Source organism: Rhea americana, unplaced genomic scaffold, assembly GCF_003343005.1.
Source record: "Rhea americana isolate MKP2758 unplaced genomic scaffold, rheAme1 scaffold_156, whole genome shotgun sequence".
In the NCBI taxonomy this organism is placed as follows: domain Eukaryota; kingdom Metazoa; phylum Chordata; class Aves; order Rheiformes; family Rheidae; genus Rhea; species Rhea americana.
This window is the reverse complement of record NW_028185661.1, coordinates 1,841,170-1,851,032: the sequence shown is the minus strand read 5'-3', so window position 1 is coordinate 1,851,032 and position 9,863 is coordinate 1,841,170. Positions and strand designations below refer to the sequence as shown.

The 9,863-nt window shown below is 36.3% G+C and overlaps 1 non-coding gene across 1 annotated transcript; it reads left to right on the top strand.

Annotated features, from left to right (window-relative positions):
- The first annotated feature begins 3,847 nt into the window (after positions 1 to 3,847).
- Positions 3,848 to 3,920, top strand: TRNAK-UUU (transfer RNA lysine (anticodon UUU)). The gene has a single exon. It is a non-coding gene; the product is annotated as a tRNA-Lys (tRNA).
- The last annotated feature ends 5,943 nt before the right edge of the window (positions 3,921 to 9,863 follow it).

Genomic DNA, 9,863 nt, shown 5'->3' with positions numbered 1-9,863 from the left:
AAGGGGGTGCAAGCTGCTTGTCCACTATATTTAAATAGAAAATTGCTGATTTTACTAAYTCAAAATACTAAAAAAAAAGCCGAAACATAATGACTTTATTTGAAGTATAACTACGGTTTAATATACAAGTGCATCGGCATATTGACAGAATACTTTTTATTCCTAAACCTCTGTATTGGACCAGCCCAAGATAAGAAGGCTGTTCACATTCTCAGCTGTTGCTTTGTGTACAGGCAAACTTAGCACAGATGAAAAAAACTATTGGATTAAAAGTCAAATTTGTTGTGGCCTTTCTTTCTTAATGTAAGGTCAATGGGGGGAAAAGTAGTCTGTACTSTTGTAGCAATAAAATCTTAGCTAGGTGTCATTACTTTCTGTGTACTTACCTGCACATCCTTCGGTGAGGAGAAAAGTTGGATTAGAAAGTAGGCTTCAACCTGAATACTCTTTTGTACCACCTCAGAAAGACTGTGGCATGTTTGCCACGCTAGTGCCTAGAGGTTTACTTGGAGTCAGTTTGTGGGTTATGTTTAAACATAGTCACAGATACCTCAAAATCTGCAGTTATGGTAATTCTTAGGATATTCTCCTAGTATAACAGGCACTCCAGTGATCTGAAGGAATATTTTCTTTTAGGACCACAAGTTTTTCCACTTCTGATTGTTTATCTTGCAGTTATTGAATGCTTTACTGCATGAATATTAGTAAGGTTCTTGGTCAGCGGTTAATGGGAATGCATAATAAGTCTTTTTGTACTTCTCTTGTGGGTTGAAGAAACTCTAAGGCAAAATATTGAAGACCTGTTTTCAGTGAAATAAACAATTAACTGGTTTTAAGTGACATCCCTTGATTTGAGCGCCAACTTTTWAAAAAAATTAATTCACCTATTAATTGTCATTGTTTAACCTGTTTCTGCAGGTATATTCATCAGAGCTAAAATCTAAGAGCTCCTTTTAATTAATTGACTGGAATTTTTTAATTGTTTGAATTGTCRTTACGCAGAATTCACTTAACACTTATAAAGATAGTGAAGTTTCAAAGGTCCTTCAAGTTTTTAATTATTTTTAAAGGATAACCAGGTATTTATGTAATTCAATTTTTGACTATAGTAATGTATAGAATAACACCACCACTCCCTCCCCCMCACACGCTGCTTTTCATTAGGCATAATATCTCTCTATAAAGATATTGTTTTGGGGACAGAACACCTTCTGTAAGATTATTTTGTATTTTAGAAATAAATGCTCATCTYTTCACTTGATGAAATTACCTAAGCTGAGGATTTGACCCAGGCTTTGTTATGAAGCTCAAAGTTACAAAGAACAGTGATGGAGAGGAGTAATTTAACATCGAGTTGACTTATGCATTGTGTAGGACTATATTACAGTTCATGAAAAAGCTATTCATTTTGAATTGTAGATGTACTGCATGTTCATGTAATAGTTCAACTCTAATTTAAAAAGTAGTAGTACTCTAGTGGATGACACTTAAGCTGTAAATATTGTATACTATTATTAACTTTTTAATTTTTAAGCAACTTTTTATTTCCCTTTTTGTGTACAATTATTTTTATGTATGTAATAAAAATTTGACAAAATTTTGTAGTTAACTTTGGCATTTTAATTGGACCAATGATCTAAATATTTCCATTCAACTGTTTTAATTCCATGTTTTCATTGTATGCTTTCAAGTTCTTCAAAAAGCAGCAATAACAGTTGGACAATTAGTTAAACTAACACTTCTCCACAGTTTCCACTCGGTTGCTTTAGTGTGGATGAACAGTGGAACATGTCTAGTTGTAAGATTTTAAGAGYGTTTAAGTAGGTTTTTATCCTTTTTCTGGCAGCAGGAAATATTTGTAATGGCTTATGTACAAAATTTACAAACGAAATTCAATTTATCATGCTCATTTATTTGAAGTTTTTATTAAAATATTTTCAGAAATTTTCTGTAGTTTGCATGTACTTGTTTATAAGTCATCACAAATCTATGCATTAATCTTCTACGTACAAAATATTCTAACTTTTACACGTTGTGAACCTGGTTTAAATGTACACAAAATAAAGTTAAAATTAAATATTTAACTTGTGATGTATGTTCTTTTATGCTATAATATGATGTTCCTGCAGGTGTCTCAGTGGGACCTATATTGGTGCTAGACTTAAGTGTGTTCTGAGGAAGACTAAATTCTCTATTTTTCATATATTATCTTAACATCTATGGATACTATTTCTGCTAGTTTCCATGGGGGGAGGGGGRGAAGAGAGAGGGAAGACCTGAGTAAACTAAATGTATGTAAGTGGCTAGTTAAAGCAGAAATGTAGGTGCGTGTTTTGTAGTTAGAGTAATTATTTATGCAGCTACATAACCATAGTTTAGAAAACAAAGTCTGTTAGAAAATAAAATCAGATTGACTTCTATAGTTCATCATCAGATTAAGAAGTCAATTCACARTTTGTTGGTGTTCGGGAAAAAATTATGCTGAATCAGCTTGATGTAAGGGTGTTTTTGCTGCTTGCTTTTTTTTTGTTTTTGTTAAGGTGTGATTTGCTAAAATTTATTATGGAGATGGATGTTAATTATTCCTGCTTTTGTCATATGTGTTTTCAAGGAAGTTCTATTCACTATGAGTGTGTTAGTCACTAGCTTTTGGAAATGCCAGTTTGACAAATTTTAACTTAAGGACTATATTTGCTAATTTTAAATAAAAGATGCAAGTCTCTTATCTTTATATCTTACTAAATCAGTCTGAGAATATTCAGCAGTAAATCTGTATCTCTTTAATGTAAATGGAAAGTGCTGGTTTTATAGATTGCATCATAATGGCTAGTTTCTCATGAAAAGCTTAAAGGGCTTTGCAAAGTATGAAAAAGACTTGCTATGTCTTGAAGTGTTTTTCTTTTTTCTTTTTTTAATAAAAAAACACACTTGTTAGCTGAAATTGCTTTCAAAATAAAAAACATGTTTCAGTGATAGAGACGCAGGAAAGGAAATAGATCTGGAGGAAGAGATCCAAAATGCCTGAATCTTGTGACTCTAAAATCTGGATGGACTTTTATAAGGTATAATGCCAAACTGTGCAAAACCATAAGCTTTCACAGTAACTGCCAGAAGCAACTAGCTACATTAATTTTGTATTCTGCTGGGGCTAACTGCTTGTGCAGAACAGCTGGGTATCTTTGGGATCTGACTATGACCTCAAGGATGCCCTAGAGGTACAGCGATTCCTGGCTGACTCCTGGAGCACCTTCAGCTGCTGCAGGAGAGTCTGTGGAAAAAATGCTGTGTCTGCATCAGGAACTAGGGGAACAGGAGCTGACAGCACTGGAGGTGTTTTCAGGTAAGTTATCCCCCCTTCTAAACTGGAGCCCTCTTGCTGGGAAGAGCAGTGGTCAATGGCAGTTCCCAATGTGATAAAGCAGGTCATTCAAAACTGGTTCAGACACTTTTTCCCTCCTGAGAAATTATATGCCTTTATTTTTAAGGGTCCCTCTTCTAGAAAGCAAGAAAGTCTGTTCTTCGGGGAAGACTTGGCTTCTGAGGGATCCTGTTAACCAGTTACATCCTACCTTGCATCATAGGGAGGCTTGTCAATCAGATTCACTTGGGCACACAAGATACTGTTATTTTTAATACCAAAACAGATTAGCCTGGCAAAGTGAATATTGGTAGAGTAAATCTCTATACTAAAAAATACCTGTATTTGGTTGAAYTTCTCTTACTCAGTGTGAATGACTCCTATACAATATTTTTACTCTTTTCCTTAAAAAGTATGAGTTRTTTTCTACTTTAAATATTTCTAAGGAGTTGTGTACAAAAACATAGTAAAGGTGGAGTCTATTTGGAAGCCTGGATAGCTCAGTTGGGAGAGCATCAGACTTTTAATCTGAGGGTCCAGGGTTCAAGCCCCTGTTCAGGCAACATTCTTGCTGTTTACTCAATGCCTKCCCCGTTGCTCAGCAAGTGGYGCCCCCAAACCTTGGCAGTAGCAGGTGGATCATTAGAGCCATAAACAGAGTCTTTAGTGYAGAGAGAGAGTGTAGTGGTTATCACATCTGCTTTGCATGCTGAAGGTCCTGGGTTCAAGCCCCAGTAGAACCAGCACCAGGAAAGCTTTGGGAGGTTGGACTARGTGATCTCCAGAGGTCCCTTCCAACYTTACTGATTCTGTGATATCTGTAGTAAAATAGGATACATGTTTAAGTTATTCAGACAGTGTAATGACCTAATTTTTATTTCAGATGTGTTCTTTGTGGATGTAAGTATTAGGGCATGAATCTGCTCACCTGTACAATGTCAGATATTAGAACAATGCTGTTTATTAACATTCCTGGTAATGATAGATATGCACAGCAGCAGCTTTTTGAATTGTTAAAAGCTAACAAAATACTGTTTTATAATACCAGCTTAAAATCTTGTAAGTAGAAATGGAACCAGAGTAATCAGTTCTCTGTGCATCTGGTTTCAAATTTAATGTGTATATTTCAGCGTAGTTTTTCTAAAAAATAAAACCAAAACTGTCCTAAATATCAGCTGAACAGTACTTTTGTAYTGTGGTTGCACTTTACTTCAGAGCACTCTAAAGTGTCCATAGCATTTACTCTTTCGAACAGTTTCTACCTTAAAAAAAAGAATTTTTGTTTCTAATGCCTGATTTGTTCTGCTTTCAGTGTTTTATCAATTGCATCTATCAATATCAATTCAATATCAGTATCAATTGCATTTATCAATACATGCTTTTCTATTTCAGAAGCTTGCTGTGTCTGTAGCTTCTGCTTTCAGTACAATTTGTAGTACCCTCCTATGCTATGGGAATTACATGCTATTATTGTCCACAAACCATTAAGCATAAACCAATATTTTACTCTTATTTAGCCATTCTATCTAGGAGTTATATGTGGCCTTATTCTTAAAACTGGATAGCTTAGAGCTTTGGTCATGGACTGGAACTCTATTATGCTAGCATGTAGCATGCACAAAACCTACCCCAAATAGACTATGACTATAGAAAAGAATTATCTATGGACAGGTTGAGAAATAAAAGTTATAGACACTAGTTACACTAGTTAGCATGCTAAACAGTAGGGTTTAAAAAAGCTTTCTTAAAACACCATAATTAATCCCATTATCACAGACTATGTAACTAAGTAATCAGGGATAAAGCATGATAATATTTGAAGAGTTAATAGCTTTTGGATAATGACATGACTGACCCAATAAATGCTTGTGAAAATGCCTTGATGATTTATAAGATGATTTGAGTGGCACAAGCTGTAGAATATCTCAAAACCAAAAATATGGTACTTAAATGCAATAGAAAAGAAGAAAGAGGGCAAGGAAGGCTCAAGACAAGGGTGCAATGGGTTATGATGAWGATCTTTGTAGCACATGTAAGAGAATGAGCAAGGGAAGATCTATTTCTCAAGAACAGAGAAAAATGTATTGAAATAACAAGAAAGTAGATGGCATGAGCTTCATCTGAGAGACTGGATTTCAAATCTTTTTTGTCCTTTCTTCAGGAGAGAGTTGTTGTTTTAAACATGTGGAGATCCACATTGAAGATGATGCATTGGGATGGCCATGTTGAATGATGGTAGTGATGTCCAGAGCRACGACAAAAGTAAGTAGCAAAATAGGAAAGCAAACAGCGATGTATTCTGCTGGCAGAACGGTGGATTATAGGGAGTTGTCGTACTTCTCCTGGCACTCATTCACAGACGCTGCAAAAAGGTACACATCCAGGGATGTTGCCCTTCAGSAGAAGGCTGAATCAAAACTGTTGCAACAGTAGCCGCAATACGGCTGCGGGGACATTACCATAGGGCCCGCTTGCAATAGCTCATTTAGAACGAGGGATGCTTCTCCAGTTACAGTGACTGTTGCTCTGCTTTTTAGGATATCACCTGTTCAGTGCAGGAAATTCCAATCCTATTTTGAGTAGTCCAGAATAATTAATTTATTCAGATTCTGATAATACATAACTTATTAGTTATCTAGATCRGTAGTTCAGAGAATTTAAGAATTCTGTGGATTTTTCTAAACTCCATGCCTGCAAAATGCATGCATCTATGAATGGTTATATCTAATCACAAAACGATGGAGCTGTGTGCGCTACTGGGTGCCTCAAGCTCAAATACCCTGGAGCTCAGTCTGTCTGAGTTATCCACAGACATGTGCTTTACCAAACTGAATTCAAGAAAAGGGTGGTTGTTGTATTTATTTTTTTTATCTTTGATTGTAAAAACTAACAAAAATGTTAAGAACTTTACAGAATCGGATCACATGCTCTGAATTGCTTTTTAATTCTCAAGGAAGAAACGATCCTTACGCTAGARGGTTATTACAGCAAAAGGGTTAAATGACTTATTTTTGAGGCAATGACTTGTCTAGTAGTTAAGTACACCTTGTGCAGAGCAAGAGCTCTGTCACTAGATGGTGATCTCGGCCTGTGCATGTGTTTTATTCTTCCTCCTTTCTCTCCCCGTTCCTTCCCATACTGAATTTCTATATGTGTTCTGTGACCTGAACAATAATCCTCACTTATTTTGTTTTAATACTGTTTTTGAACACTATGTCTGCAGAGGTAAAAAAATCTTAGTACTTAAATGTTAAATATATTAAATTGCTCTTTATGTGACTAGTGTAAGAAGTGGATTTTTATAAGGAGTGGCAATGTGTTGTTTCTGGAACCCAGAACAGAAATTTTTGTCCAGTGACGGGTAGTATGAAAATAATAAAAGTGAATGGAGGCTGGAGAAGCTGGGAGAAAAGGGGAATCTTTCCTTGAGATATTCCTTCTGTCTGACATACCACGGTGTTCTCTTTCTGCTTGCTACACCTTCTTCCTTTCCCTCTTTCACTCTATCACTGCTCTCGTGCAGCTCAGCTTTAATTCTGGTGTTTTTACAAGACCACTGACAAACTGGATTTTTTTGTAGTGTTTTAATATGATGTTTTTCCTGCTTTTGCTTTTGCTAGTTCAAGTCAGAACACAGCTCAGATTCAAGCTCATCTCTGTCAGCGCAAGGCTATTGCATTAAAASTTGCTGTTATCTTACTTCCAGGATGAGCTTCAGTGTGTATTAGCATTCTAAGAGTTGATCAGATTCCTCTGCTTCTAAATATGATACATTTCTGAAGCAGAGTATTCAGAGGGATTAAAATGTGAGCAGATGTCAAATTCCAGTCTTTTGGTCTTTGTATATGTACTACTAGCTGTTTTGTTGCACAAGAAAACATTGTGAACAGYAAGGAAAAGGTCTAGAAACTAAAAGAAAAAAAAAAGTAAATTTCAATAGGCTACAGTTCTCATCCCTTTCTCCTACGGTACAGGTTTCTCTTCGAACACTTTGTCTTAATGAATCTTATTGGCCTTATATACCCAGCTTGAGGACAATCAGATCTTTTGGCTAACAGAGTAACTGCTGTACCACAGGTTTCCTCACACCTTTCTTCTCTTCAGCTCTCGAATGTGGAAATAGAATAAACCTAACCACTTTTCAATTTATTCTGTACCATACAGAAAATAACTCTCCTTTGCTTTCAGGACCCTACTTCTCTGCCATTCTGTGGATAGCAAGAGTGACTCTGTGTGGGTGTGAGAGGTGTGAGAGAGAGAATAATGTTTAACAGGTTGCTCACTGATTACAAAAAAAAAGTGGATTGTAGACTTGTGTATCTCATTCCCAGAGGCTTTCCACCTCTGGGACTTCAAGATCCCTATTTCAGACATGAGATGCTCAAAAAAGAAACACTTTAGTACCAAGACAGTGTCTTGCATTTTAATCTTTGCAAAGTACTAACTGTGTTTATCAAGTGTGACAATCAGAATAATTTATTTGCAAACCACCACTAGTGTCCTGACTGGTCAGTCCAAAGAAGATTAACCTTATAAGTAGATCAACCAAAACAACATTCAAGTCTCAGATTTGACCAAGAAATGCACTAATTCCTATTGGAAGTAGGTAGACCTATTTTACAGGACCTAATATCCTGCAGGAAAGTTTCTGAACCCTTGTGTAGTGAAATTCAACCCCACCAATAATTACAGTGGAGAATGAAATACCTGAAATTGTTAGTGTGAGCCTGAAAATCATACTTTTACTCATCTGCCCAAACAGTCACCTATTCATAATGAATACTTCTACTCAGGTTAGAGCCAACTTTTTTCGTAGTTAGGGCTTTGTATTTAGGTTTCAAGCTGAACTCAACCTCTGAGACAGTCTTTTAGAAATAGATATTCTGAACAACTAGAATGCCCTGGACTTGATGAACTTGTCTGCCCAGTATCTTCCTAACAGAGTGATCACTTCAGCAGGTTAGCTGCAGAAGAAAATAGAGATTTGAGGACACAGTGTTGCAGAAATCTTTTCAGAGGAAATTCAGACTTGTCTCAGAGCAAAAGAATGAATGATAGGTGATCAAATGCAGAAGGGGATTTTTTATCAAACATGTTTTTTATTGGAATCCCAGACTTTATTGAAACTCTGTGGCACTATCACAATAAAAATAGCAGCACTTACCTTCCTTTCTGTATCTGACAACTTATATCTGGATTGAGATGTGCTCTATGATACAGTATTAACCCACATGTCAGGCTAGGTTAGTTCATGCTATTTTATAAAAATGGATCATCCTATAATGAAAAAGGGGGTGGGAGGAGAAGGTTCAGTCTTTGGAGATCCCTTGTAATTTTACGTAAACTCTCTTAAGATTTCTGAGATAGTCTCTCCTTTATATGCGACTCTGCCAGCTTCTGAATAAAGACTGCCAATTTAGATATCAAGTGGGCTAATCACCTGGAAAAGACTTTTTAGATTACTGTTTCTTTAAAAGTATGTTTTGTTTTGTTTTGTTTTTCCAGGCTAAGCTGATCTTCTCAGTATTTTGGAGTGCCTCTTCAGTTAATTATTTAAGCAGGAAAAATATGTTAAATCTAAGCTATAAACATCATTAAGGTATGCTGTGGAAACTTCTGGTTGAAAAAGTAGAGTCCCTGTTGTAAACTTTTAATACTAGTGAAAATAGAATTTTGTTTTTTGGCATAGGTCTGAGGGGTTGGTTTTCTAGCAGGTTTTCAGTGTAATAGCTGAATATTCTTATTTTTGCTGAGGGCCTTCTGGTCACGTAGTCTGTGGATCAAGTGTCTGGAAGGTACCTTACATAAATGTTAAGGGAGAGATTTATTACTCCAATAATTAAACAACAAGTGTAAAGCAAGCATTTATTAAATGCCAGAAACTGCAAGCTGTTTGATAGGCCATTGTTCCTGCTGTCAAAACATTAACTTTAGAAGTGTGTAGATTCATTGAATGACTTCAAACACAGCTAATTTTGAACTTGAAACCTGTGTGGCTATAAATTTCAAAGAAATACTGCCTTAAAAGAAAGAAAGAAAGAAAGAAAAGGGAAGAAAATTACAATCTGACCTATTGCAAAACAACTCCTTGCCCAAAGGTCAGACTGAATTTTTAAAGTGCAAAAGGAATAAATACTGACAGCTATCCCCCCTTTTAAGACCAAACAGTCCAGCATTGCCCCTCTGAAAATCCTAGTACTAGCTAACTGATTTAGCTCAGTTGGTTAGAGCATGGCGCTGCTAATGCCAAGGTCACAGGTTCAACCCCCMYAYGRGCTACACTGAGGGTTGGGCTAGATGATCTCCAGAGGTCCCTTCCAACCYTACCRATCTATGATTCTATGACCAGTATGAAAATACGCAGCTATAGCTGATGAAGGGATTGTTGCCCTTAACTTTGGATGYCCGCGTGAGAGAAAGCAATGATCTCTTTTATGATGCCTGAGTCAGCTGAACAATGAAACCCTATTGACTGCAAAAATGTGCGTCTGAGGTTTTTAAAGAA